This window comes from Rattus norvegicus, chromosome 16 (genome assembly GCF_036323735.1).
Source record: "Rattus norvegicus strain BN/NHsdMcwi chromosome 16, GRCr8, whole genome shotgun sequence".
NCBI lineage: Eukaryota > Metazoa > Chordata > Mammalia > Rodentia > Muridae > Rattus > Rattus norvegicus.
Genome location: NC_086034.1, coordinates 49,155,965 through 49,179,765, shown reverse-complemented (window position 1 = coordinate 49,179,765; position 23,801 = coordinate 49,155,965). Strand labels below are relative to the sequence as shown.

The 23,801-nt window shown below is 39.3% G+C and overlaps 1 protein-coding gene across 12 annotated transcripts in view; it reads right to left on the bottom strand.

Annotated features, from left to right (window-relative positions):
* Positions 1–23,801, bottom strand: part of Tenm3 (teneurin transmembrane protein 3) — a 2,726,621-nt gene that overhangs the window by 1,531,587 nt on the left and 1,171,233 nt on the right. For all 12 annotated transcript variants that reach the window (XM_063275416.1, XM_039094506.2, XM_039094513.2 and 9 more), the window contains one exon: positions 724–764. The gene's annotated coding sequence lies outside the window, so the exon portion shown is untranslated. The remainder of the gene's footprint in view (positions 1–723; positions 765–23,801) is intronic.

Genomic DNA, 23,801 nt, shown 5'->3' with positions numbered 1-23,801 from the left:
ATTACCTTCTTCCATGAGAAAACTTAAGAGACAATAAAAGGTTAAAGAAGAGGGTAGAAAGCTATGGAGATTGCAATGAGTTCTTCCCATCTCCAGAACATTTCCTGGGGTTTAATATTTAAAATATAGCAGTAAGCAATGGCCACATCAACACTTAATACAAATAAATACTTGAATAACCACACTCACACTGCATTTACAGGACCATTGACTTTGAACATTTAAGTATTATGTGTGACATTTCAAGGATAACATGATGGAGGTCTACTAACACAAAATACAATGTAAATTCATTCCCATCATTCAAATAATTTTGATACAATTGTTTCTAAAGAGTTAATTTAGTATGAGCACTAATTATACTAATATATATGACAGATCAATGTAAAGTATAGTAGTTAATGAAGAAGGACATATGTTACATTCAGTTTAAACAGCAAATGAAAACATCTCAAACGATCTAAAGTTTTCAAACATAACTTACGTGATTGTTAATTTGTAATTATTGTGAATACAAATTATATTGTCAAAATTTTTTTGAATTTGATTGTCACAGAATTCTTAGAGGGTTAACTTATTAATACCCATACTCAGGGAACACATCTATATGGTGATTTGAAAAACGACCAAGGAATTTCCACCAATTTTAAGATATTAAGGTAAAATAGTTCTTAAAATGCTTACCGATCATAGAAAAATAAATAAAAAGTGATTAATACTTACAGAAACTCTAGACTTCAGAAGAATTTAACTGCATCACCAGCCTGCAAATTAACAACATTAACAAAATCTAAGAAATTTTTTATTAGGACCAGTTTATTTTACAAAATAGAAATAAATTGATTGCTGATTTTTCATTCAGTTATATAGTTTTATACCATGGAATAATACCAGATCATAGTAACATTGAGACTTAATTTTACCAAAGATCAACTGAAGTGTATCGTCAGTAGTCTACCTATGTGTGTGAGTACTTGTGTTGGTGGAAATGTATGCATGTCAAAGGTCAAAGGTCAATATCAGTCATTTTTCTGCATTACATTGCACATTAGTTTTTGACATAGAATTTTTCATTGAGTCTGGAACTTGAACTCAAACAAAGCAGTACCCTTACTCTACTCAAAGGATAAATAGCCTGAGAAAGAAATTAGGGAAACAGCATGCTTCAGAATAGTCAAAAATAATAGAAACTATCTTGATGTGACTCTAACCAAGCAAGTGAAAGATCTATATGACAAGAACTTCAAGTCTCTACAGAAAGAAATCTCAGAAGATCTCCTATTCTCATGGATTGGCAGGATTAATATAGTAAAAACAGCCAACTTGCAGAAAGCCATCTACAGACTCAATGCAATCCCCATCACAATATTTCAATTCAATTTTTCAAAGAGTTAGAGAAATTTGCAAATTCATTTGGAATAACCAAAAACTCAGGATAGCAAAAACTATTCCTAACAATAAAAGAACTTCTGGGAGAATTACCATCCCTGACCTCAAGCAGTATTACAGAGCAATAGTGATAAAAGCTTTATGGTATTGGTACAGAGACAGGCAGGTAGACCAGTGGAATGGAATTGAAGACACAGAAATGAACTCACACACCTATGGTCACTTGATCTTTGATGAAGGAGCTAAAACGATCCAGTGGAAAAAATAGAGCATTTTCAACAAATGGTGCCGGTTCAACTGGAGGTCAGCATGTAGAAGAATGCAGATCATTCCATTCTTATCACCCTGTACAAAGCTCAAGTAGATCATGGACCTCCACAGAAAACCAGATACACTCAAACTAATAAAAAGTGGAGACTGGCCTCAATAAACATGGGCACAGGGAAAAAGTTCCTGAACAGAACACCACACTAATGACTTATGGTCTAAGATTGACAATTGACAAATTGGACCTCATAAAATTGCAAAGCTTCTGTAAGGCAAAGGATACTCTCAAAGTCAATGTGGCAACCAACAGATTGGGAAAAGATCTTTACCAATCCTGCATCTGGTAAAGAGGGCTAAACAAAGAACTCAAGAAGTTAGAGTCCAGAGTACCAAACAACCCTATTAAAAATGGGGTACAGAGCTAAACAAAGAATTCTTAACTGAGGAGTATCTAGTGGCCGAGAGGCACCTAAGGAAAAGTTCAACATCCTTAGTCATCAGGGAAATGCAAATCAAAACAACCCTGAGATTCCACCTCACACCAGTCAGAATGGCTAAGATCAAAAACTCAGGTGACAGCAGATGCTGACAAGGATGAGGAGAAAGAGGAACACTCCTCCATTGTTGGTGGGACTGCAAGTTAGTACAACCACTCTGGAAATCAATCTGACAGTTCCTCAGAAAACTGGACATTGAACTACCTGAGGACCCAACTATACCACTCTTGGGCATATACCCAAAAGATGCTCCAACATACAACAAGGACACATAATCCACTGTGCTCATAACAGCCTTATTTAAAATATCCCAAAGCTAGAAAGAACCCAGATATCCCTTAACTGAGAAATGGATACAGAAAATGTGGTACATTTACTCAATGGACTTCTATTTAGCTATTAAAAACAATGACTTCATGAAATTCACAGTCAAGTGGATGTAACTAGAAAATATCATCCCGAGTGAGATATCTCAATCACAAAAGAACACACACAGTATGTACTCACTGATAAGTGGATATTGGGCAAAAAGCTTGGAACATACAAAACTCAAGATGAAGCAAGACTAAAGTGTGGATTCTTCAGTCCTTATTCAAAAAAGGAAGAAAATACTTAGAGAGTAGAGTGTTAGAAGAGACTTGGGAGGAAGAGAGGAAGGGGTGGGGAAAAGAGGGGTTAAGATCAGGTATGGAGGAGACTGGGATGATATACAGAGGGTCGGGAAATTGAAAAGAGGTGTGCAGCAATGGAGGATGGGGGAACTGGGGGTAGACACCAAAAATTACCAGATACCAGGAAAGTAAGAGGCCCTCAGGACCCAATGGGGATGACATTAGCTGAAATGCCCAAAAAGGGGAGGTAGAACGTGTAAAGTCTGTATCCAGAGGTTATAACAGCAAGGCCCACGATTGAGGGTTTTGGCCACCCATTCATCTTCAAATTTTTAACCCAGAGTTGCTCTTGTCTAAAGGAAATACGGTGACAAAGTGTGGAGCAGAGACTGAAGGGAAGGCTATTCAGAGCCTGCCCCACCTGGGGATCCATCCCATATACAGCCACCAAACACTATTATGGATGCCAAGAGGTGCATGCTGACAAGAGCCTGATATAGCTGTCTCTTGAGAGACTCTGACAGAGCCAGATGTGGACGCTTGCAGCCAACCACTGGACTAAGCACTGGGACCCCAATGGAGGAGTTAGGTCAAGGACTGAAAGAGCTGAAGGGGTTTGCAACCCTTTAGGAAGAACAACAATATCAACAACTAGCTGATCAACATCTCACCTCCCGGGAGAGGCTCGGCCCTTGGTCCTGGGAAGGTTAGATGCCCCAGTGTAGGGGAATGTTAGGGCAGTGAGGTAGGAGTGGATAGGTAGGTGGGTCAGCGTCCTCATAGAAGCAGGGGGAGGAGTGGTGGGGTGGGGTGTTTGTGGAGACAAACCTGGAAGTGGGATAACATTTGAAATATAAATAAACAAAATATCCAATTAAAATCATCAAAATAATTTAAAAATATAACCTGCTAATCAGCAAGATAGATATTTGAGAAATTATGTGCAGTCCTCTATGCCTGGCATTTTACAAGTTTGCTGAAGATTGAAACTCACATAATCATAACTACACAGCCAGCATTTTATGTACTCTTCAGCCTCCGTCTTTAAATATTTGTGACACATACCAAACAACTCAAGCTACCAATCCAGTTGCATACCTGCTGGGTAAAACAACTAGAGATCAATACGATAACAGAGCTCATTAAGAGAGTTGAGTTGTATTCTTAACAGGCATCAGTACATAGGTACAGACTCGCAGCAAAATGGATACACTGTTTCCCGTACTATCCCAACTAGTTTTTATAAGTCATTGGGTCTAGTTGCTAATACAGGGACTTCCACAGCAGCCACTGATGTGATATGAGGAACTTGGTTTGCTGGAAGCCTCTGGGGTATCTCACTGATATTAGCTCTGCTGCTCTTAACCCTCTACCTGGATGGTCTCATGTTTGCTTGTGTGACTTCTTAGTCCGAATGCTTTAAAGCACGACTAAATGGACTCTGGGTGGGGGAAGGATGGGTGTCGATGGAGCTGTCACCTGCAGTGATTCCCTATTTGAGAACTTGTGTGAAAATTATGCAATGGCCTTGATTGATCACTCAGATGGCCAGCAGCTAATTGGGGTAAAGGGGTGTGGGTGTTTCACTTCATATCTTTCCTATAATACAATGGTTTTATGTAATGGTTTGGAAAAATGATATTGTCAATAGAGGTGATCTTTCAGGGTATTATCTGACATCTGTCTAAATATATGATTACATATTTATAAAATACAATGTCTTTAGGTTGGCCTACATACATTACCAGAAAGTTTAATGTTGCATTTGTTAAGTTTCTTGTCAATACTGTCTATGGAGGCACTACATATCTTTAATCTAGGAGGAGTCTTTCAGCACTAACATGGGTTTTAAATGAAGAGTAACTTTTGTGCAAGCCGTATATCAAGATACTTGACAGGCTTAAGTCATACAAGTGTAAAATTAAATAATAGAAGGGAGAGACATTGAAAGGCAAAGTAAAGATAGAAAATTCATGTTTTCAGATTAGATCTATGAGGAAGAGAGTCATCTGAGGAGAGAGACATAAAATCCTCTATACTTAAGAGAACCTGAAGAGAAATTGATTTGAAAAGAATAGAAGCTTAATCATGGTGTTAAATAGCACATTGTGCAAATGAGCCTGATTTCTTAGAAATGCTAATCTGAAGGTGGGACTCAATAACACGGAGACTGACACACACCACAATTTCTGCACAAATAGAGCTAGCCCCCAGCCAGGGCACAGATGGCGTGATGTAGTCTCAGAAGGTGAGTTGGGTATTAACATCAAGGTAAGAAATGAAATAAGGCATCAGCGCTCTACACAGACGTGGTGAAATTATAAGAGACAATTGACAGTCATGGAAATATGCCCTTGTTCAGAGTGAGTGGGAAGGTTCGTGCTGGATAATACTGTGGTAAACTATCTGTGCAGAACACCATGTGGATAGTGTTATAGTCTGGAAAGATGTCCATTATCATGTCTCTAACTAAGGGAAAGGATATGTTAAGAAAATTACCATTGCAGACAGATTGAAACCATCACAATAATTAAGAAATGGTGCTGGTTAACTAATGATGTATGTTTAAGATATATGAGGTTGGAAGTTAGTAGGTTTGTCCCTTTGGGAGTCACTTTGCACAATGAACTCTTTATTTTCCTTGATCAGAGATCATACAGATCTTCAGTACCAACCCCATGTTTGGGTCAGGTAAAGAATGCTTCATTGCACAACACAGATCACTATGGTACAGTAGACAGAACAGTGATGTGACCAACCCCTGAAACTCAGTTTGCAAACTAGAGAAGCATCAGCCTTTCTGTAATGTGTCTCTGAGTTTCTTTTAGTCACTCTTTAGAACTTTTAGAGTCCAGTTCTCCTGGTCCTCAGTTCCTTTCCATTTCATAATTCCTCTTCTTTTTCTTACTAGAGGTTTCCATGAGTCTATGTCTGCTGTACCAAGCAGCTACCTCAGAACACAGAAGCTCTCCCCATTGTGGCCTGTTGTTTTGCAAGTGATGACAACTACCGTTCTGCATTCGTATACTCTTCCACTTTCTCATTAACTCAAAATCTTTAACCTGTTTCTCCATCACACACACTACACAACACAACACACACACGCGCGTGTACACACACACACACACACACACACACACACATTCCCTGACCATTTCCTTAAACCATATATCAGTAGACAGATGAAATAGTTTATGTACTATGGTTAAATAGGTATACATCAAACAGACAAAACATACATATGTATATATAAATATGCATGTATATGCATGGTCTACAGTAATCCAAGATTATATCTGAAATTGTATTATTCTAATAAAAGTTTGAAAGATTTCACTTATCTTTATATTTTTCTGAAGACATAACCATGGACCGTATGCTTGCTGTGTCCATCAAGGCTGAAAGAGGGTGGCAGATCCCCTATGACTTGAATTACAGAGGTTTGTGATGTACCATGTGGATCATTGAAAACACTGACCCATTTCTCCAGCACCCTAAATCACATTATTCTAAAATGAAGCCATTGGAAATTAGCTTATTTACGTTTACCTTCTGTTCAGAATTGTTTTATGTAACCTTTCACCATGAGAGAATCAATTGAAGTGGGAACATTTGTGGGATAGAGAAAGAGTGCAATCTATCTTGGGTCTGTTGTTTGTCTCAATTGCTGAGATTATTTCCATTTTTTAAAAATTAACAGAAAAGTGTCTGACATCTGTCAAATATAGCACTGACAAATGGGAAGACTTGGATAAAGGAAGCTGGCATGCTGAGGGAGTACCGAATTCATCAGTGGCAAGCCCATTCCCTGCGGATGGCATGTTGCATTGGGAATCGCCATATTAGGTGCCTGCAACTCATTTACATTAATCTTTGATTGAATATTACTAATCTTCGAATAGAGTCTATGGAGCTACTCCTCTGCACCCTTGGCCTTTGAAAGACATTATTCGCTAACTCTATTACACATCTGCTGAATTTCCCCTTCACCTGTGTTTCCACCACTGAAACCACTGGCTTAGGTGACAGGACACACTCATTTCTTCTTCTTCTTCTTTTTTTTTTACATGAGTTTTATAACCAGTTTGTGAATAAAGTAATTTTTCCTATGGAAATATTTTAAAAGGGACAAATGTCACATGAATGACATACACTTACAGTGACTGAGGAGACAAATGTCAGCATAGAAGTTTATGTATTGGTTGCTCCAAACCAGAATGGTAGAGGCTAAGAGAAAGGACAAGTCATTGTCACTTAGAGTATTTCATTCGTTTATTCATGAATTCATTCATTTGGTACAAATGCAAACTGTCTGGCATTCTTCTTGGTGCTATGAATGCGGAAGTGGAAAAGATGACACAGTGCAAAGATTTCCGTGAAGGAAGTGCGCATGGAATCCACAAGATAGCCGTACAAGTTAGGATGAAAACAATGCATGTGAGGATAATAACAGCAGTTTCAAGTTCAAGGGGAAGGTCTAGGTATTGCGAAATCACTGGAATGGGAACATTTGGTTAAACTCACTAACAGAGTCCAGGTTCACAGATAGTGTGACTGGGGTGTGCATAGTCTATCAGAAACCAAAGGGAAAGCTAACGGGTGTCTGAGTGAGCGGGAGGTAATGAGAACAGGCAGAACAGTGATCTGAAGACTGGTTCTCACCCCAGTGATGCTTATGGCTCAGGGTAAGAATGGTGTCTCTTATTCCTAGCCAGATCATCTTGGCTAGCTTTAAACAGAAAAGGGCAAATATCTGAGCATGATTGCATATGATCACCATGGATGATATATTGATTGTACACCTGTGGTAGCATTGATAGGTAGGGAATGCCACTCCTAAGGCTATTCCACGTTTTTTCATCAAGGATATGTTAGTGGTAGCCTTAGAACAACATAGGAGTCGTCCAGGCGATGGTTGATACTTCATTGACTGGATATAGGATAAGGGGAAACAGCAGAGTTAAGGGAGACAGCTTACGAAATTGAGAAACTACAGAAGTTGGGACATAGTTTGATTGTACTGACTTAGATTTAGGCTGGAGGAAGTTATATACTGACAGGTTGCTGAGAGTTTTGCCTCAGTTAAGATAATTTCCTTTCCTATAGATTCCTAACATTTTTTCCCAGCCAACTGGGCAATGCAGTATGCCTGAAAGCCTGGCCACAGACAAAGGAATAAATGGTTGTACCGTGTCAGGCTAATTGACGTCTCCCTGATAGTTGCAGCCTTTATGTTCTTTCTTAATTTCAGATGATTGGGATACAACTTTGTATAGAGGCCTTAGACTATGCCAAATTCCATATTGAGCCTACATTTCCTTAGGTCTGTAAATGATCCAGAGGAAAGAAAAGAACTTGATGTTTTATTCCTCCACAAAAGCTGGTCTTGAAATAGTAAAAGTAGAACAAGGACACGTGCACACACACACACACACACACACACACACACACACACACATTATGTATTATATTATATATTATATATGTATATAATTTTACAATCTAGTATATTCTACCTGATATCTTTTAGACCCATAAAGATATTCTCAGTAACCATCCTACCCCTGCCTAAAAAGAATAAGAATATTTTGATGTTGTAAAGAAGAGAATGCAAAATTTAATAAAAAAGCAAGTATAAAATATTTCATTTGGCCAATTTTGTATTTGGACACTGCAAAAGAATGTACATAAGAAGAAATAGTAAAACAAATAGGTTGAGAAATACCAATGATAAGGGCAAGAGAATTTCTAAGGTTTGTCTATGGGTTAAAAAAAACAAAAAAACATTTGCTTGGGAATTTTTTTCTAGCCTTTTACTCTGAGGTAGTGTCTGCCTTTTTCACTTAGGTGCATTTCCTTTATGCAGCAAAATGCTAGGTTCACATGGACTAACCCTTGGCTCCAGTCGCATACGTAGCAAAGGCTGGCCTTGTTGGACATCAATGGGTGGAGAGGCTCTTGGTCCTGTGAAGGCTCTGTGCCCCAGTGTAGGGGAATGCCAGGATGAGGAGGCTGGAGTGGTTGGGCCAGTGGGGGAGCACCCTCATGGAAGCAGGGGGCTAGGGGCTGGGATGGGGTGTTTCCAGTAGGAAAACCAAAAAAGGGGATAACATTTGAAATGTAAATAAATAAAATATCCAATAAAAATAAATTAAATCACAAAATAACAGGAAAAAACAACTGAGTTGTGTCTGTGAGAGAAAAATTTGGCTTTAGCTGAATCCTGGGATTGGCAAGACCAGGGGTAGAAAAGTGCACACAGTTGGAATGCAGATGTGTGAAGAGTGAGGCAATGGGAACCTATACAAATTCCCCTGTGATTACTCTCGTTTTCTCAGTGCTTTGGAAAATAAATCCAATTGTGGTTGCTGGGGATATAAAATTTGCATTGGACCTTGACACACTTTAGGTTAAAATAAACAGAAGAAGGAGCTCATTGGAATACAAAAATGATATAGAAGTAAAGACATAGTTAAAAATAAAAGTCCATATTATTTTCCCATACAAACAGCACAGAAAAGATAAGTTTGGTTCACTTAGAATTCTTGTTGGAGGTTAGTAGAAGTTGTTATAGTTTTGGTTTTAAATGTTTCCCTAGAACATCTGGGGGAATCACCATCTCTGAACTCAAGCTGTATTATAGAGCAATAGTGATAAAAACTGCATGGTATTGGTACAGAGGCGGGCAGGTAGACTAATGGGATAGAATGGAAGACCCAGAAATGAACCCACACACCTATGGTCATTTGATCTTTGCCAAAGGAGCTAAAACCATCCAGTGGAAAAAAGAAAACATTTTCAACAAATGGTGCTGGTTCAAGTGGCAGATTGCATGTAGAAGAATGCAGATCGATCCATTCTTATCACCTTGTACAAAGCTCAAGTCCAAGTAGATCATGGACCTTCACATAAAACCAGATTCACTGAATCTAATAGAAGTGAAAGTGGAGAAGAAGCTCGAACACATGGGCACAGGGGTAAATTTCTTGAAGAGAACACCAATGTCTTAGGCTCTAAGATCAAATATCAACAAATGGGACCTCATAAAATTGTAAAGCTTCTGAAAGGCAAAAGACACTGTCAATAGGACAAAACTGCAACCCACAGATTGGAAAAAGATCTTTATGAACACTGTATCTGATAGAGGGCTAATATCCAATATATACAAAGAACTCAAGAAGTTAGACACCAGAGAATCAAATAACCCTATTTAAAAAAGGGGTATAGAGCTAAACAAAGAATTCTCAACTGAGGAATATCACATGGCTAATAAAACTAAAGATGTTCAACATCTTTAGTCATGAGGGAAATGAAAATCAAAACAACCCTGAGTTTTTACCTCACACAAGTCAGAATGGCTAACATCAAAAACTTAGGTGACAGCAGATGCTGGCAAGGATGTGGAGAAAGAGGAACATTCTTCCATTGCTGGTGGGATTGCAAGCTGGTACAAGCACTCTGGAAATCAGTCTGGTGGTTCCTCAGAAAACTGGATATAGTTCTAACTGAAGACCCAGCTATACCTCTCCTGGGCATATACCCAAAAGATGCTCCAACATATAACAAGGCTACATGCTCCACTATGTTCAGAGCAGCCTTATTTATAATAGCCAGAAGCTGGAAAGAACCCAGATATCCCTTAACATAGGAATGGATACAGAAAATGTCATACATTTACACAATGGAGTACTACTCAGCTATTGAAAACGATGACTTCATGAAATTCATAGGCAAATAAATGGAACTAGAAAATATCATGCTGAGTGAGGTAACCCAATCCCCAAAACACACATGGTATGCACTCACTGATAAGTGAATATTAGTCTAAAAACTCACAGGGCCTAGGTTACAACTCACAGACATATGGACTATAGGAGGAAGGGATACCAGGGTGTGGATGCTTCAGTCTTGCACTGAAAGGTGAACAGGATGGTTGTGGGAGGTGGAGGGAGGGGGAGACTGGGAGGGAGAGAGGAGTGAGAGGAAATAGAGGGAGCAGTAGCAGGTACTGGACAGGACAGGAGAAAGGTACAGAGAGAGGGTCAGGAAATTGAATAAAAACATGTACCAGGGATTGGGGGGTGAGGAAATGGGGATAGCCACTGGAGGTTTCCAGATGTCAGGGAAACGAGAGGCTCCCAGGACCCAGCAGGGATGATTTTAGTAGAGAAGAAGAAGTAGAACCTGTAGAAACTACCTCCAGTAGATAGGCACAGCCCTTGGTCAAGGGGTGAGGCCACGCACCTATCTAAAGTTTTTAATCCAGAAATGTTCCTGTCCAAAGGAAGATCAAGGACATAAAAATGCAGTAGAATCTGAAGGAAGAGCCATCAGGGACTGCCCCACCTGGGGATTCATCCTGTCTGCAGACACCAAACCTGACACTGTTACTGTTGCCAAGAGGCACTTGCTGACAGGAACCTGATGTGGCTGCTTCTTGGAAGGTTCAGTCAGCAACTGACCAATGCAGGTGTGAATGGTTGGAACCAACCATCAAACTGAGCCCAGGGACCTTCATGGGGGAGCTAGCAGAAGAACTGGGGGAGCTGAGGGGATTGTAACCCCATTGGATGAAAAAGATCAACTGGCTGGACCACCCAGTGCTCCCAGGGACTAGACCACCAACCAGCGAGTGTACAAGGAGGGTTCTGTGGCTCCAGATACATAGGTAACAGAGGATGGCCTTATTTGGCATCAATGGGAGGGGAGGCCCTTGGTCTGAGGAAGTTTGATGCCCCAGCATAGGGTGATGCTGGAGGGGTGGGGCAGGAGAGGATGGGCCGATGGGTGAGTGGGTAAGCACCTTCATAGAGGTAAAGGGGAAGGAGGAGAGGAAAGTTGTGGGGTGGGGGGCTTAAGGAGGGGTAAACAGGAAGTGGGATATCATTTGAGATGTAAATGAATGGAAAGATTAATTTAAAAATATGTCCCTAGGGTCCCAGGTGTTGAATTCATGTTCTTCAGCCTATATTCCTAGTGGGATATTAAAGAACCTTAAGTAATTGTGTTCTACCTGAAAGAAGTTAGCTTAGTAGGGTATTGCTCATGAAGGGGATGTTGAAACTTTGTCCCCCTCTTTTGTTCCTAGATGACATCAGACAAACATCTGCCCACCGTATACTGCCTGCATAGTAGACTATATCATTTCAGACACAAAGCAACAAGCCTAAGTGAATAAAGACTTCTTACCCCATGAGTCAAAACAACAATTTTCTTATTCTAATTTCATTGTCTCAATTATTTTGCCACAGTGGAGAATGCTAGCCTAAGGGTAAGGATGTTATATAAAGTATAGGTAGGTTATGGGAAATCCTCGAGGACCAGGGGATTTCTCATGTGGCACAACAAACGCAAAGTTCAGAGATCAAAGTATCAACTTCCAGCACTCTGCTCTTGTTACTAAGTCTCAATTTCTCAGAAATCAGGGGGCAGGGAGATTGATGAGGGTCAAAGTCATTTTCATGTAAATTATAAAAGTATAAATAATCTTGTAGTATTCCGTTAATCCCGTGATAATAGGAAGCATCGAAGCCTCTGAGTAATGTATTGAATGTATTAATGTTGATATTCTGTTGGATTCTGTCCAGAAGGCTTTTGTGGATGTTTTCTTTCATTCCGGTGTGAAAGCACTCCCTCGATTCTATTTAGGCAATGTTGTTGAGGAGGAAAAACTTATATTCCTCAGATTTAGTAGACAATATATATATGTAACTCCTATTGCCCACTTTGTGGATTGTCTTTGTTCTTGCTAAGGTTTTTTTGTGTGGACTTAAATCAAACAGGATAGGAGGATACATGCTGGGATTTGTGTGAACATATTAGAAGCAGAATTTTCATTTCTATTGGAGTTGAACAGGTAAAAATCATGGTGGTAGGGGGACTTAGCATCACTCAGTTACCTCCCAGGAAAAGGCTATTCTGAGAATCATGATTCAGGTACATAGAGAAGGAAGACATTCAATTTTTGATGGGATCTTCTGAACACCTGCAAAAAGCATGTGTATGTAAATTGCCCTTTACAAAAGCTTCGGAAGAATCGGCACTGTCTTCTGGTATAAAAGAAACAAAAAACAAACAAAAAAGAAAACAAAACTTTTCTTCAAACATTTTGACCTAGAACTTTTCACTGTTATGATGAAAAATTTGAATTAGAAAAATGAACAAAACTGCTTTAATAACAGATCTTGGGGTTCACTTATAGCAAAAGAACATGGAAAGGAGACTTGAGAGATTTGACAGCCATCTAGGGACAGGGTCACTGCATCTCTTGAGAGTGGTGGTTGCAGAGATGAGAAGCAGTTATAGTGAGGAAGAAGTATGGGCAGGGATAAATGTTTGGATACAGAATAAATCATACATGACCCGAAGCCTTGCATCTAGCCAGTTGGGAGATGTACCCGAGAGGAGGAGGATTATATTATGACAAAAATGCCCATGTGGCCAGATAAAGGACAGCCAGTGAAACCCAAGAGAGTAGAGGAAGGACATCTGAGTGGTACTATTCCATGCCTGCCAAGCATAGAAGAAAATCATCCTTAACTCCTTTGGGGATTCATTAAATACACACAGAATAATTTTGTGAAGCTCTTAGTGAATTCTTTAAGAATTCTTTGAGAATATATATATATATATATATATATATGAGACAAGAAACTTTCAGTTTTTAATATTCCTTTATTTTATTTTTATCCTTTAAAAAGTTGTCATGACAATACCCTTATTGTCTGAAAAATCTTCATAGAAAATTGTCCTTTGGTTTCTCTCTTAGACATGGAACCCTGAGATCTGAGGTGGCTTCTCTTCCTCTGGGGTACCTCACCTTCTGGACAGAGTGCTTTGCAACAATACCACCAATCCCTTCTTTACATATTTTCCCTTGAGATTTTTCTTATAGGTAGGTTCTTTCCTATATTTCTATACACCCACTCCACCATGCCAAAAATTACATTTTTGTATATTCAGATGCCAATAATTACATTTTCATATAGCCAGGAAAAAAAACAAGATCAGCACTAGCCTCTTTTTCTACTAGGTATCACATCTACTCCATAATAGACTGACCTATAGTACATTTGTGACAGGCTTCTGAATCCTTGAAGGCTTGTAATTCTTGATTTTGGAATCATAGTTGGGGATCACTTGAGACTATGAAAGGTAGAGAAATCCCTAATCATAGCTTTCTTTGGGATCCTACAACCATAGGTTGTAGGTGTAGTTCTTAAAATATATAGGGGGTTGGGGATTTAGCTCAGTGGTAGAGTGCTTGCCTAGCAAGCAAAAGGCCCTGAGTTCGGTCCCCAGCTCTGAAAAAAAGAAGAAAAAATAAAAAATTATATATATATATATATATATATATATATATATATATATACACACACACACACACACACACACACACACACACACATATATATATATATATATCCAAGTACCAGTAGAAGGTACCAGACTGATTGCTGATTTCTGTATTGTATTGTTGTCACTTCCTCTTGGATTTGCCAGCTCTTTTTAACGTTAAAGTTATCTAGAAGCCCATGGGCCAACATTACATCAATGAAATATGCTACAGAAAATTCTTATGCCAACTTTCACACCATATTTGGATGCATTATTGCACAAAATATCATATCTTCAAGAATAAAGGTGTAAGACATCAGACAAAGGATATGTTACTTATCCTGCATTTGAGTATGTTGCTATTTTTCTCTTTGATGACCTAGCCTTTCCAAATAGAGCACTCAGTTTTCCTCATCTTTCTTTTCTAAATTTCATGTGGTATCTTTTAAAGTAGGCCTTCTTCTCAACAATTGTGACTTAGTGATGGGGAACTCTTCTCTTGCTTGATATAGGCCTGAAGGATCAGCACCAGTATTGGAGGCAAGGCCGGTTCTAAGCTTCTTAAAGTCACTGGCAGTTGAATGCTCTCCCAGTTAATATAGAAATACAAAGTCTCATTTACATATAAGTTAAAAACATTCAATATTGGGCTGGCCTGCTTCCAGCTTCGATTGCAATTTACCCTGTGAACTAGGAATCTCTCCATTGATTATTTTGTTAGTCTAGTCCTTGTAAGCATCAGGACCACCTCATCTGCTTCATGTTGAAGCATCTCAGTGGGATCTTGTTTTTTCCTGAAAGGCCCAACTTCTCATGAAGTACTTGTTCTAGTATGCTCTAACATTTTGTGCACTACTCCCTGAAATGAGAAAGTTATTATAAACATAGACTACCTCCCATGTAGGGAAAGCATTATATAATTATGTTCTAACAGTGCTTTGTTATTTTCTCTTCCTTTCTTTCAACCAATAAAACTATAATTCCTATCTCCTATATTATGTCTTCCCTTATTTCCAAGAAGACATGATAAGGACATCTTTCAGAATATTGATTGCCTGTAATCCAGACTAAACACTCCTCATTCTCTTCACTCCTTTGGTAATATTTCTATTAAAATAGACTCCTCTTTCTGGGGGTTTGGAATGAATCTGCACTATGATAATGCACAGTTGGCTCAAAACACGGAAGAGGGTTTAAGAGAGATGAAGCCATCCTGTCCAGGGACATGCAGATGATCCAGTGTGATGCCTCCAGGGAAGTACGATCTCTCAGTAAGCTGTATCTCTGGGGAAATCTGAGGGCTAGGAGAGAGTCAGGAAATAAAATAAGACTTGACTGGAATGATATAAAACTTTGTTGGAGAATCTGTTACAATTAGTTTTCAGGCTTCGTGGTTGTTTCATGAAACTACGATCTCTTAAAAAGATGCCTTTCTCTGAGCATCAGTAAACTACCAAGGAACCAGAAGGCTCTCGCTGGTTTTGAAAAGAGGAAACTCTGAAATTGCTATAAGAGAAAGGAAGAAGACTTCCAGAGCAAGAGGAGACAGAAAGGATAAGAAAGAAGGGAAAGGTGGAACAATGGGACAACATTATGATATATTGTAAAGAGAAAGGAAATTTCATAGTCAATGGCAAAATTGTATCATATCGTCTGCTACTTGTGGGAAATGAATAATAGAGAAGCAGTTTATTTTGACTGACCTGACATATTGTCAAAAAGATTCTTTTAAAGGTAGATAAAAACATTCTATTATTTAGACAATTGAGTAAACATATTTGATACTGACTAACTTGGATCATTTGTCTTATTATATGTATTTCAAAATGCTTGAAACAGATTCACCCTAGAATTTTTGTATTTATCAATACTTATTGAGAATGAAATTGAATCATTAAAAGTAAGATTGTATAGTCGGTTAGATAACCTTTACTATACAAAAATTATGTTAACAAAGTATCAGTTTCTCATTAGCCTAAGAGTCAAGAAAAAAAAACTTCTCCATGTTAAAATATAGTTTTTTCTATCCTTAGTCATCAGGGAAATGCAAATCAAAACAACCCTGAGATTCCACCTCACACCAGTCAGAATGGCTAAGATCAAAAACTCAGGTGACAGCAGATGCTGGTGAGGAGGTAGAGAAAGAGAAACACTGGAAGAGCTTGAAGGGGCTCGAGACCCCAAAAGTACAACAATGCCAAGCAACCAGAGCTTCCAGGGACTAAGCCACTACCTAAATACTATACATGGACTGACCCTGGACTCTGACCCCATAGGTAGCAATGAATATCCTAGTAAGAGCACCAGTGGAAGGGGAAGCCCTGGGTCCTGCTAAGACTGAACCCCCAGTGAACTAGACTATGGGGGGAGGGTGGCAATGGGGGGAGGGTTGGGAGGGGAACACCCATAAGGAAGGGGAGGGGGGAGGGGGATGTTTGCCCAGAAACCGGGAAAGGGAATAACACTTGAAATGTATATAAGAAATACTCAAGTTAATAAAAATAAAAAAAAAAAGAGAAACACTCCTCCACTGTTGGTGGGATTGTGAGCTGGTACATGCACACTGAAAATCAGTCTGGCAGTTCCTCAGAAAATTGGACGCAGTGCTACCTGAGGACCCAGCTATACTACTCCTGGGCAAAAATTGCTCCAACATATAACAAGAACACGTGCTCCACTATGTTCATAGTAGCTTTATTTATAATAGCCAGAAGCTGGAAAGAATCCAGATGTTCTTAAACAGAGGAATGGATACAGAAAATGTGGTAATCTACACAATGGAGTACTATTCAGTTATTAAAAACAATGACTACAAGAAATTCATAGGCAAATGATGGAACTAGAAAATATGCTGAGTGAGGTAACCCAGTCACAAAAGAATACACATGGTATGCACTCACTGAGAAGTGGATATTAACCCCAAAACTTGGAATACCCAAGATACAATTCACAGACCATATGAAGCTCAAGAAGGAAGACCAAAATATCATGTGCTTGCTGACAGGAACCTGATATAGATGCCTCCTGAGAGGTTCTGTCAGAGCCTTACTGATACAGATTGATATGCTTGCAGCTAACCATCAGACTGAGCATGGGGACCCCAATGGAGGAGTTAGAGAAAGGACTGAAGGGGCTGAAGGTGTTTGCAACCCCACAGGAAGAACAATGATATCAACCAACTAACCCTCCTCTGTATCAGAGCTCGCAGCAACTAAACCGCCAACCAAAGAGTATACATGGGGGCACCAATGGCTCCAGCCGCATATGTAGCAGAGGAGAGCGTTGTGTAGCATCAATAGGAGGAGAAGCCTTTAGTCCTGTGAAGGCTCATTTTCTCAGTGTAGGGGAATGCCAGAGTGTTGAGGTGGGAGTGGGTGGAAGAGAGAGCATCCTCATAGAAGCAGGGGGAAAGGGAATGAGAGGTGGATGGGAACTAGGGAAAAGGATAATATTCAAAATGTAAATATATAAACTATCCAATAAAAATAAAAGTTTTGTCAAATGACCATAATTTAGAACTATATGATTTTCCTATTACCTATGTACCTCCTTTCATAAAGGTAGAAGGAATAGTGTGCCGATAAATAAATAAATATTAACCTTCACTAACCTAACCTAAGATTTGAGACTGTTAGAATACAATCTACTATATTATTTTACATTATGGAGAATGCTATATCATAAGATGTTGCAATGTAGAATCCTGCTGAAATGTTCAGCAAAATAGCTGTGCTGGCTAACTTCATGCCAACCTGATATGAGATAAAGTCTTTTTGGAAGAAGGAATCTCACGTGGGGAGATATCCCTACCAGATTTGCCTGTGGACCATCTTGTAATGCATTTTCTTGGACTGATGTGGGAGTGCCCAGCTCGCTCATGCGCTGTGGCATGCCTGTTTGTCCTGAATGCTGTAAGGAAGTAAGCTGAGTTAACTATGAGGGACAAGGTAGTAACAGGACCCATCCATGCTGTGTGCCATCAACTCTTACCCCTGTGTTCCTTCCCTCCTTGAGTACCTTCCTCAACTTCCTTCAGCACCAAGAGTGCCATATAAACTGAAAGAAGCTCTTTCCTCCCAAAGCTGCTGCTGATCATGGCATTTGGTCACAGACACCCTGATTAAGACAACAGCTAAGTATAAGGGTCATTTGTGACTTGAGAATGACCACTTAATTCTGAGGAGTACCTTTTTTTCTGGTTTAACAACTAGGGCATTGGTTTAGACACACCATCTGAGAGGGGTTTTGTGAAGTTTATCAAGGTAATATTTATAAACTCCACTCAAATCCCAAGCCGAAAGACAAAATGTCAAGTAATATTACTTGTCTAAAAATGAGACCTTTGTAAGCCTTAATTATAATTTTAAATTCCCTTACATTAAGGAATCAATCAAATATAATGAGCAGTGACTATTTGTATATTTTAAGCTCTTTAGACCCAAATAAATGGAATCCCTCATTTTTTTTTATTTCCCATACAAATGACTATCCAAATCATTAGTGATGATAATAATGGCTATATTTTATGCAATGTGAATAGGGAGATAATATGATTACCTAGTCTTTGGTAGCATGCACAACTCTATTGTGTGTGTGTGTGTGTGTGTGTGTTTATTGTTAAGCAAAGGAAATTTTCCTTATTAATAGAGATCAGGACAGCAAGAGAGGGAGGGAAAGAGAGAGAAAAAATAAAATATCAGATTTGAGATTATTTCCTCATATTTTTAATTCACTTTACATCCTGATTGTAGCACCCCTACCCACCTTCCAGTCCCATAGGCAAGATCTGAATAGTCATTTGTCATGAGAAAGAAAAAAAAAAGCAAAAAACAAAAAACAGAGTGATTCCAATTGTTTGGCACCTAAAGAGCTTAAAATGTACAGATAGTCACTGCTCGTTACATAGGAAGAGAGTCAAAAGCAGGGGCAGAAGAGCCACTGAGTACTCAGGAGACTAATATTCATGATATCCAAGAAGGGTCCTTAGAATTTTCCAGAAATGCACATTTCCCATGCCTTGAATAGGTGTCTTTCCTTATGTTACATGAAATCACCTCACAGGAGAGGCTGTGGTATTTGGGGGAAAAGCGCTCACTGTGACAGGTGTTCTTGAGAACATTGTGAAAACATCAGGGATACAAACAATGTTCTGGATACTCATATCTAAATATTCATACCTGATATGTCAGGAAAACCACACAGAGCAGGGACTACATGTAACAATGGAAGAGGTCCTTTGTTACTTACACTCTTTGTTGTTGTTGTGTGAAAAAGTCATGCTGAATGACATGTTTTCTTTGTAATTCCTGTTTTAAACTAATATCCTTATTTTAAACTAATAACTGATAATGTCTGCTTCATTTTTATATTTTATAACAGAGTGAGCATTTAAGGTTTTGTTTAAGTGAGCAACACAAGTGTGTTGAGAAAATGGGTATTACCATCAGTTGTGCCAAGGCCATATGCCACCTTGACTTTGGTCAACACTTATGAATGGCATCTGATACCCAGTGATGGTCCTTCAGGAGGTAGGAGAGGATACGCTTTTGGGAGTTCTTCCCAAATGCTTAAAGCAAAAGGATTTTACTTATGTTCCTGAGTAATTCTTTCTAAATGGATTTTATAGTAATTGAATCACACTTTAACTGCACTAAAGGATCTTGCTACTTAAAGGAATTGTGCGGTTATTTCTATTGCAAATTGGATAATGGTAACCCCGAATTTCTCTTTTTATAAGCATTTGTATAGGGTGAAATTACTTAGCTCTCAGTTTGTCTTTATAATCACCTCTAATAGCTCTGCAAAATACATGTATGGTAACTAATTCCCTAAAAATAAATTAAAGTCATCCTGTGCTCTCTCATTCAAATCTCACATCCATCCCCTCAGCAGATACAGTTGGCCATTCCTTTGGCTTCTATCCTGAAGCTGACTGGTGCTTGCCACACATCACCAACCAGTCTTCTCAACTTATCTACTATTGTAGCATATTGGTGGATCCCACTTGAAGGCTATTCCTCAAAGATTATTCTGATCACAGAGAATGTCACACGTCCCAGTGAAGCTCTTCTCAGTTCCCATTCCGTATCAGTAAAAATAGAAGGTTGTTACTGCCCGCAAGCCTTCACCTACCTCATCTGGCCTGTAGTTCCCTCAGTCGTGTCTACTTTCCCCCTATTGTAATTGCTTGAGTAATCATGCCTCCAACTTTGTACCCGTTTACCAGTGGGTGATTTGCCATAAGATCATATTGCTTGCATCTTTGGTTTCATTTTTGTCTCTGTTCAAATATCATCTATTTGAAATGAACACCAAAGATTATTCTAGAAGTTACACTCCTTTGGGTCTACATTTGCTTCATAACTTTTCCTTACTTCCAAAGCCACGTTCCGTGTGCTCGCTCTCTGTCTGCCTGAGGCAGGGGGTTGTCTCTATTATTTCCAGCGATATTTGAAGTATGTAAATTAATGTTTTTACAGAATACACCAATCATATTTGATTGATAAAAGAATGTGCATAAGGGTATCTACGTTGTATCAAAGGGCAGGCTGAGAACTTAAAATTGAAGTTCACGTACCACACCTGGCATCTGTGTGTGTGTGTGTGTGTGTGTGTGTGTGTGTGTGTGTGTGTGTGAGAGAGAGAGAGAGAGAGAGAGAGAGAGAGAGAGAGACAGAGACAGAGACAGAGACAGAGACAGAGACAGAAAGGGGAAATCTGTGAGAAGGAAACAGTGAGAGGGAGGAGAGGGAGAGGGAGGAGAAGTGGGAGGGAAAGGGGAAAGGAAGGGGGAGAGCCAACCAGGGTACTTGCACAAGCTGGGTAAGCTTTGTGGAACTGAGCTACTTCTAGAGCCTCCTTTAGTTTCTAAGTAGAATGAGATCGGTGGAAACATGGCCAAGTCGCAAAGAATGGGAGGCAGAAGCAAACACTGAAGGTTCGAAGCTAGGAAGGTATAGTGTATTTTGTGGTTATCAGGGATGTCTTTACAGCATGTCACTGGAGAGTTTCAACAGATTTAAGGAACTTCTCTCTGAATGAACTACTCTTTTCCAAATACATACATATCTATGTATGTATGTATTACAGATTCCCTGCTTTTCAACTCTGCCATGCTGAAAAAATTCCCAGATTTTTACTTTTTGGCTACTGAAGGTAAGACATTTCTCACTTGCACACAGACCTTCCTTGTAAGGTTCACTGCTTCTGGTCCCCTGGAGATGCAAGCTAGAAATACAAGCGGCCCTCCAGCTGATCTCAATGGCCTCAAAGTTGCCCAGGGAGATAGGCTGATCTCTATATAAATGGTGAAGGCCCAGCCATTTAGTGCTTTATAGACCATGGCCTATTGCACTCAGGAGTACAAAGGCAGGAGGTAGAGGCTTCTACTTCGACTTTGGTGTGGGATGCAATGCGTTGCCTGCCGCTCTTCATCCAAGCAGTAGCCAAACAACCCTAGCGCAGCCCTCTCCACAGTTGTGGCTGTCTTCCAAGGCAGAACAATCGCTTAACTGAAAGAACGGAATGAAGTTGTGTTAACGCCAGGCACAACTTTTAAATTGAAACCATACTTAATTCAGGACCAGTCTTTTGACAGGAATCATTAAGAAATTATTTTTAATCATGATGCCTTCCTGCCAAACAGCACGGTTATTAATAATGCTGTATACTTTCCAAATAAAATTTTGACAACTTTGTTTAAAAAAAAAACAAAACAAAACTTAGAGATGATGGTAATGTTTGAACAGAGATTTTAAAATAAATTGAAATATACAGTTTTTTACTAAGTGCCTGAGTGAAGTTTTACTCTAAAACTTCCACAAGCACATTACAGCTTACTAATTAATATTCTCTCTTTCTGTCTCTGTCTCTGTCTCTGTCTCTGTCTCTGTCTCTCTCTCTCTCTGTCTCTCTCTCTCTCTCTCCCCTTGCTTTTGGTTTAACACTATATACCAGTGGATTTTAACACAGCAAGGGTTTACTCTGCAGCCCAGCTCGCTTCTTTACTGTTGGTCTCCTGAACACTCGGGTCACCAGTATGAATCACCATATGACATCTGGTTTTTAATATGCAATTTCTTTCCGTGCCTCTACTATTTGTCTTTGCTTTTGTATGTTGAAAAATAGCCATATGCTTGTGACATGGCATTTAAATCTTGAGGACTTGTCAAAAGTGAATGGTATTTTTGTTAAACTGGGGTAGTTTAAAATGTGTCCTTTGAAACTAAGAGAGTTGTCTACAACTATCTGGCGCCTAATGACCGGCACCTCAATTGGAAGCAGGACTGTATCAGTAGAGAAATGGTGTAGTTCCTTTACCCGAGAGTTTCTATGTAACTTTGCTCCATGTGTGTGGCTATGTTCCCAGTTCATAGTCCCCTTGGCCTTGGTATTGTCAACATTTGGTGATACAGAAGGATGCCTAGGGTCAGAGAGTTGAAATAATTAAGCCACAGATATTAATTTAATGGTAGGGCTAGCAAGGCTGGGTCTGGGCTGCAAAATATCCACCTATTCTTCCCTATGGCCAATCTTACCTTCTTGCCATTGTACTCATGAGTGATTTTTCTAACATTGGTGCCTCTCTTATATTTCCCTTTGGTGCTAATTGTGTCCTGTAAACAATAGTCTGATTTTACAATTCATTTAAAATTAATTTTAAGTTTCAATCTTAGAACAAAATATTAAGTTTTTCCAAAAGTATATAGACTAACATTAAAAACAATCTGAGGTATTGAGAAAAAAATCTAAATATGTAAGTGTAGATCTCTAAATATTTTTAAATAAGGGAAACTCTTTTTTTCTCCATCTTTATTAAATTGGGCATTTCTTATTTACATTTCAATTGTAATTCCCTTTCCCAGTTTCCAGGCAAACATCCCCCTAACCCTTCCCCCTCCCCTTCTGTATGGGTGTTCCCCTCCTCATCCTCCTCCCATTACTGCCCTCCCCCCAACAATCCCGTTCACTGGGAGTTCAGTCTTGGCAGGATCAAGGACTTCCCCATCCACTGGTGCTCTTACTAGGCTATTCATTGCTACCTATGAGGTCAGAGTCCAGGGTCAGTCCATGTATAGTCTTTAGGTAGTGGCTTAGTCCCTGGAAGCTCTGGTTGCTTGGCATTGTTGTTCATATGGGGTCTCAAGCCCTTAAGGAAAACACTTATTGAAGACATTGCCTATTCAGATGACTCTCACCATAGGACTAAGAAAAGAGAAGTGGACATTTAGACACCTTAAGTAAACGCTATTATTTTATGCATGCTATATGAATGTACCAATCAAATCTTTTTTTAGATTATTTAGAAATGTTAACTTAAAGAACAATAATCTAGAACTGTGTTGTCCAGTTCAATAGTCATCTGAGAAGCTCTTGAGCACTTGCAATCGGACTCGTTGAAATATGAGACATGCTGTGGATGTAAAATATGGAGCTGATTCTGAGGACTTCATAAAAAAGAACACCGCTGGGTATGGTGAGTTATGCCTCTGAGCCCAGCACTTGGGAGAGAGAGGCAGGATATTGCTAGACTTTTGAGACTAGTCTGAGTGTCAGTGTGTGATCCTATTCCTGAAAATAAACACAAGAAAAGGTGTAAAACACTTTACCAGCAAAATTTATCAGAAAATTTAAGTTACATGCATATTCCCAGAATATTTCTATATTACTGCACTAGAGAAAGCATCGATATCTAACCTGT